This window comes from Echinops telfairi, unplaced genomic scaffold (genome assembly GCF_000313985.2).
Source record: "Echinops telfairi isolate 266 unplaced genomic scaffold, ASM31398v2 ScPeMD7_6080;HRSCAF=6971, whole genome shotgun sequence".
Taxonomy (NCBI): Eukaryota; Metazoa; Chordata; class Mammalia; order Afrosoricida; family Tenrecidae; genus Echinops; species Echinops telfairi.
In genome coordinates, this window is record NW_022109980.1 from 5082056 (window position 1) to 5088787 (window position 6732).

The 6732-nt window shown below is 40.1% G+C and overlaps 1 protein-coding gene across 1 annotated transcript in view; it reads right to left on the reverse strand.

The window, feature by feature from the left end:
• The window catches only part of LOC123522362 (teneurin-1-like), a 444826-nt gene that overhangs the window by 117392 nt on the left and 320702 nt on the right, over positions 1 to 6732 (reverse strand). The window lies entirely within an intron of this gene.

A 6732-nucleotide genomic window follows, 5' to 3' on the forward strand; every position in this document is an offset into this window, starting at 1 on the left:
CTCCCCTTTCCCCCATGCACCCCTAATAATTTATAAATTATTCTTGTATCTTACATTACACTGTCCGGCGCCTCCCCTCACCCACCCCGCTGTGCCCGTCCCCCAGAGAGGAGGCCATCCATTTACTTTCGCTACTCTATGTTCAAGAGCAAGTTTGCTAGTCTGTCTATTATCCGTTTGGGTCTTTCCTTTTTTTATTTTTTATTTATCTAATGACCTTTTGCTTTCTTCACTTTTGATGCCCTTGATATCATTCCACAATTCTTCTTTCTGGGTTTTGATCATTAGAGTCAACGTCCCAAATCTATTCTTCAGATGGCTCTAAATCAAATAGGATATACTGAAAGTCATACTTTGGCTTTGGTGGACTTGTTTTAATTTCCCTCAATTTTACCTTGAACTTACATATGAGTATCCAGTTCCCAGCCTTTTTTTTGGCTAAGGCACTTGAGCTTCTCTGTCATCAATTTGATTCTGTATTCTATCCAGCAAGGTCTCTGTTGCCATTTATATTATCGAAAGAAAAGTATTTGCAAAGTTCTGTCATGTGCTCTCTGGCGTTCTTCCTATCACCAAAGGCATCAGTTCCACAAACGATTCCTTCTGGTTTCCAACAGTTACATTCCATAGATTTAGATTGGATAAAAATAAATAGATAAAAGCAAGTATTCATCTAAATTAGCAAGGGCACTACTTACTACATACTTGATTAAAACATCTCATTCATAATATTCTACCCTTCTGGTCAGACCCTAAACAGGGATGGATATAGCACCCAACTGAAAAGGAGAGACAAAATGGGTGATGGGTAAATAGGGTACTAATACCCCCATGGGGAGGGTATTGTTTCTGTTTTCACAGGAAAGGGAGAGAGGGACCAGACCCCCATCCTGGAGCGCCAAGCCTTGAGGGCAACATGGAGAATGGAGAATGGAGCCGCGAACTAGCGGAGAGGATGATGGGGCCAGGTCCAAGCCCAGCTATGTTGTTCCCTTCCCCAGAAGAATGTAATCCAGAGGACAGCACTGACGATATAGCCATGGGAGAGTGGCGGGTCTGTCCAGACTTAAAGAGAGATAGAGATGGAGATCCTCATTCTGGCCTACCAAGACCCAAGGATGACATCCCTGCTCAGAGCAGCCAATGCACAGAGGGGACTGTAGGGCCAGCTGCATCATGAGACAAGATGTCCCCTCACTGACCCATAGCATGAGAGGGGACAGCACTGGAGACACTGTGTGGAAAGTGTACCCTGTCTGCCCCATGCACAATGGGCTAAAATGCGAAGGGAGTGCAGCAGGGAAACAAGTGGAGGAAAGTAACGGAGTCCTCTAGGAATCCTGAAAATAGGCTTCTGACTCCAGGGACAGGGCTTAGCACCTCATCAGACCCGATTGGAAAATATTCATAAGGGTCAACAGGCAGACCTGGCACTATTTATCAGGTTTTTTTTTTTCTTTTGCTCTATGTCTATCTATACAAGATAGGCAGGTCAAATAATCCCAAGGAGAAAACAACAGGACCAGAGGTTCCAGGGGGGCATGTAGAGGAGTGGGCAGGGAGGGAGGACAGGAGCCTACAAACTCAGGGACAAGGGACAACAAGAGGTCTACAATTGATGGCGAGGAAGGCATATAATGCCTGGTGGGGTTTGATTGAGTGCAATGTATCGGAGAGGAATTACTGAGGATCCAGAATGTGAAAGGAAATAGGGGAAAGAATTAGGAGGTAAAAGATATTTATAGCGGTATAGCTATAGGCACATATATTAATTGATAATGATAGGAATAGAGATAAATGTACATATATTTATATGTTAAGTATTAAGATAGCAGACAGACTTTGTGCCTCTGCTAAACACAAGAACACCGGGACTCCTTGATACTCACCTTCCCAGCACAGTTGCAGAAGACAAAGTAGATGCATAAGCAAATATGTTTAAGAAAGCTGATGGTGCATGGCTATAAAAAGATATCATATCGGGGGTCTTAGAGGCTTGAAGTTAAATAAGTGGTCATTTATCAGGGAAGCAACTAAGTCCACATGGAAGAAGCATACCAGCCTGTGTGATCATGAAATGTCGACAGGATTAGGTATCGGGTATCAAAAGATCCCAAACAAACAATTATATTGATGCGAATGAGGATGGGGAGGAGTAGAGATCCAAAGCCCATCTGTATACAATTGGACATCTCCCACAGAAAGGTTAAAAGCAAGGGATGATTCAACCAGGGTGAAGTATAGCACCTACCAAACACACATCATTCCTCTCTTTTCTGAATGCTTCCTCACTCCACTACCATGACCCAATTCTAACTTACAAATATGACTAAACAAGAGTACACACATTGATACTGATAAGAGATCTGGACACATGGAACCCAAGACAGATAAACTCTAAGGAATAGCAGTGGGAGAAGCAATATCAAGATGGGGGGGATGGGCAAATCCATCACAAGGTTGGATATATAGCCCCCTTAACCCCAAAAGGGACGGACAACAGAAATGTGGGTGAAGGCAGACAATGGACAGTATAAGATATGAATTAAGAACAACAATATATAATTGTATCAAGGATTCACGAGGGTAGGAAGCTGGGGGGTTGGGGAGGAAGGGGTAAAAATAGGAAGGCTAAAGTAAAAAGAAAATGTTTTGGGAATGTTGATGGCAACATATGTACAAATGTGCTTAATAAAATTGAATGATGAAAAAAAAACAACAAAAAAATAAAAAAATAAAAAATAAATAAATAAAATTGAATGATGGATTGTTTTAAGATTTGTAAGAGCCCACAATGAAATTATAATTCAAATTAAAAAATATATATTCTACCCTTCCACCTACTGAACTGATTACAAAAAAAAACTGCTCTTCAACTTTGTAAAACACAGCAAGACCAGTTATCTCTATTGTTCTACTCAGCCCCTCTGTGAATTGTGCACTTTTTTCTAGTATTGTGAAACCCAGAACACTCTCATTTTTGTTTCCTCATTATCCTAGTCTGCCTTCTCTGTTAAACTTGGGTGAGGTTGACTCTTGGTTTCCGCTGTGGATCCCCCTTGCCTGAAAAACAACAAAAGAACTCACATCATTGTACTCAGTATCCCTATCCAAGAAATATCTCCTTTCATCAAAATAATTATTACATGAATAGCCATTTGGTTTAAGTGGCTCTTTTCTTCTCACCATTCTTCACAATGCCCCACATGTATTGGCTCCTATCCACCGCTCTGACCTCACATTATACACAGGCCCCCAACCCTCATGCCTTAAGTTCCCATCACGATAGTCTTCTCTATTTTATGTGAAAATGACTTCGTACTAAGGGCTTTATTGAGGAGTCCTACTAGCTTAGAAGTTACACCATGGACTGCTGCCTCCAGGTTGGCAATTTGAAACCACCAGCTGCTTCTTGGTAGAAAGATGAGGCATTCTCCCATCATAAATAATTAAAGTCCCAGAAACCCACAGGGGCAATTCTACCCAGTCCTAAAAGGTTGCTATGAGTCAGAACTGCCTTGATGGCAATGAGTTTAGTTGTGGTTTGGGAAGGACTTATCACTCGTGCTTCTATCTGCCTACATACCTTCTTCTTATGGGATGCACGTCACTTATTAAAGACTTGCAGTACCATTCAGTCTAAAGTAAATCACTCAGCACTCACTCTATTATTAACCTGTTTTACTTTCTTCAGAATATATACCACCAACAAGAAATATCTTTTCTGTAAATGTATTTTCATTGGTCCAATTACTAAGCTCCCCAAAGCAGGGACCAAACTTGTGTAATTCTGAAGCCAGTCACCTGATTCTCTTTTCTAAAGCTTGACACTAAACATTGTTTTTTCCTAAAATTTCCCAAACCAATAGCCTAGCCCCCCACCCCCACCCTTTTTAAAAAAATTTGCTTAAGCTGGTGTAAGTTGGGAGCCCTTGTGGCTTAGTTGTTACCCATTGGGCTGGGGTTCACAAGGTTCAGCATGGGAAGCCATCAGCCGCTTTGAGGGAAAAAGATGGGCCTTTCTAATCCTGTAAACAGCTACAATCTCAGAAACTCACAGAGGCAGTTCTACCCTGTCCAATAGTGTTGCCACGAGTCAGCAGTGAGTTTGTTTTTTTGTTTTCTGATTATATGTAAGTTGACATTCTTTTACTTATACCCATCATCATTAGGTTGATTCCAATTCACCCTGTCCATTCAGGACCATGTAAAACTGCCGCACACAATTTCTGAGGTTGGGATCTTTAGGGAAGCAAACTGGCACATCTTTCTTCTATGGAGCACCTAGTGGCTTTCCATTAGCAGCCAAACACTTTAGCCATTGCCCGAACAGGGTTCCTTCGCTTACCACTCAGATGTAAAATGTTTCTCTAACCTTCTATGCAACCCTAATGTCACTTGTAATATTTACCCTTAGTCTTTTCCATCTCTCAGTGCTCACTCTCCATATGTTTCCCATTCTATTCACCACCCACTCTCAACTGAATCCAGTTGACCTTGTCGCCTCCTTAACAAAGAGAACATGTTACCAGCTGAGCCCATCCTTTAGGCTTTCTCTATGTCTTTGCTACAACAGTTACTACCTTTACTTATGAACACTTTCCTCGGTCTATGAGCCTCCATTCATATTTGAACTGTTTATTCAGTGCCCTGTGCAAGGTATAGGTTTCCACCAGTTTCCATGCTTAAGTTTCATATGTTTGTTTTTAATTCTAAACAAACCCAGACAACACAAATGCCTTCCTGGAACCTGCTTTCTTCTTTAGCTATTGTCCTTCTCTCCCCTCCACGTTATCCCTTCTAATACCCTGTACTCCATTTCCTCCCTTTCCACTCAATGGTCAGCCCACTGCAATCTATTTTCAATTCAAGTAAAAACTCTCCTGCCACAGTCTGCAGTACATAGTTTCCAACTCTAGTAAAGATTGTAGAGTATTTTGCTAGATTTTTTCCTTGGATATAATGCTGTTTCCCCTATTTCTGGACTCTGTTCTCGACTACTTCCAGTTTGTCATGATTGTGCATATATAATTCTTCAACTACTTACCAATTATGTTTCCTAGTGTTCTCTTCCTGCCAATATGTAAGTGTTGTTAAGCAGCAAGATTTTGTTTTTGTATTTTTAAACCGTTTTATTGGCACTTCATCCACATATCATACAATTCAATAGCTCAACCACCACAACAAGAGTTGTAGAATCTGTACCAAGATCAATTTTAGAACATTTTCTTTCTCTCTGTACTCATTATTATTCATGAAATTTTTTTTCAATTTTGGCAAAAATATTCAAAATGAAACATTCTCCCATTCAACAACTACTGCATGTGTAATTTAGTGCCATTGAATATACTCTTCCTGTTGTACAACCATTATTGTCATCCCTTTCCAAATTGTTCTGCCAACATTAAAATGAACTCAATGCCCACTAAGCAAAAACTCTTCCTCCTTCACCTATGATAACCATAGGTCACATTTTGGTTTCCTTTTTTTAAATAATTTTCTTTATATAATATTCACATATCATACACTTGTACAGTTAAGCCCTTCATAAAAAGGGTTGTATATACATCATCACAATCAGCTCTAATGCTCCCTCCCACCTCCGACATCCACGTATCACTCCCCAATCCTCACTCCCCTTTCCTGATAAATCATTGCATCAACTATTGTCTCTATGCAGCCAGTCCTTTGGTGATTCCTAAACTAGGAGACTGAACAGAAACAATGAAAAAAAAAACAGAAAGAAGAAAACAATGATAATATAAAGGTTAAAATAAAGATTAAGAAAGAAAGAAAAACACTAACAATATTAAAAATGTTAGCGAAGAAATTTCTTTCTTGGAACAATCAAGAAATATTTGAACATAGAGCAAATTCTTATTGGTCAAGAGAGAGGTTAACTGAACAAGTATCATACCATGGCTCAACTCACCATAACCAAGTTTACAACAAACTCTGTGTGAGGGTAAAGCTGTTGGCGTCCCTCACCTGTGACAAGAGGGGATCAGCCAGAGCCCCAATCCGTCCAGGCACTCTGTAGATTCCACTGCCCTCCATAGCCCTCTATACTTTGGATGTTCACAATGTAAGCTCTGACACACTTCCCTTCAGCATATTTGGAATTTGTTATTGTCATCTTCGAATCGCACAGGCTGCTGTGATTCTTCCATGTGCTTCCCAGCCCCAACCTCTAGTCCCACCGCTTCAAGGCTTCCATCCCTTACTGCATATTAGATCATTCTACCTAGAGAATGTACAGAAACTACAATGTCATATTGAAAGAGGAATACTTCTATAAGACTGTACTCTGTTTGATAGCACTTCCTCCATTGAATGACAAAAAGCAGAAGCCTTCACTACTTGCTGTCCCTTATTATGACAGTCAATTCAGCCAGGAAGTCCTACCACTTCTATTGTCATTTTCCATATGTCTCTGCTTTGGATTTGAACTTTCAATATCCAGACGAAAAAGATAATCATGTTTTTTTCTCCAGAATATATTTTCCAAACTAGTTTCTTTTCAGATTACATTTAGACTCTACAAATGGTTCCAATAAAACTCACAAACATTTTGAAATCATTTCCACTGTGGAACGAATGTATTTTTTAAATCATTTTATTAGGGGCTCACACAATTCTTATCACAATCCATACACACATCACTTGTATAAAGCACACTTGTACATTCATTGCCTTCATCACTCTCAAAACACTTGTTCTCCACTTAAGCCC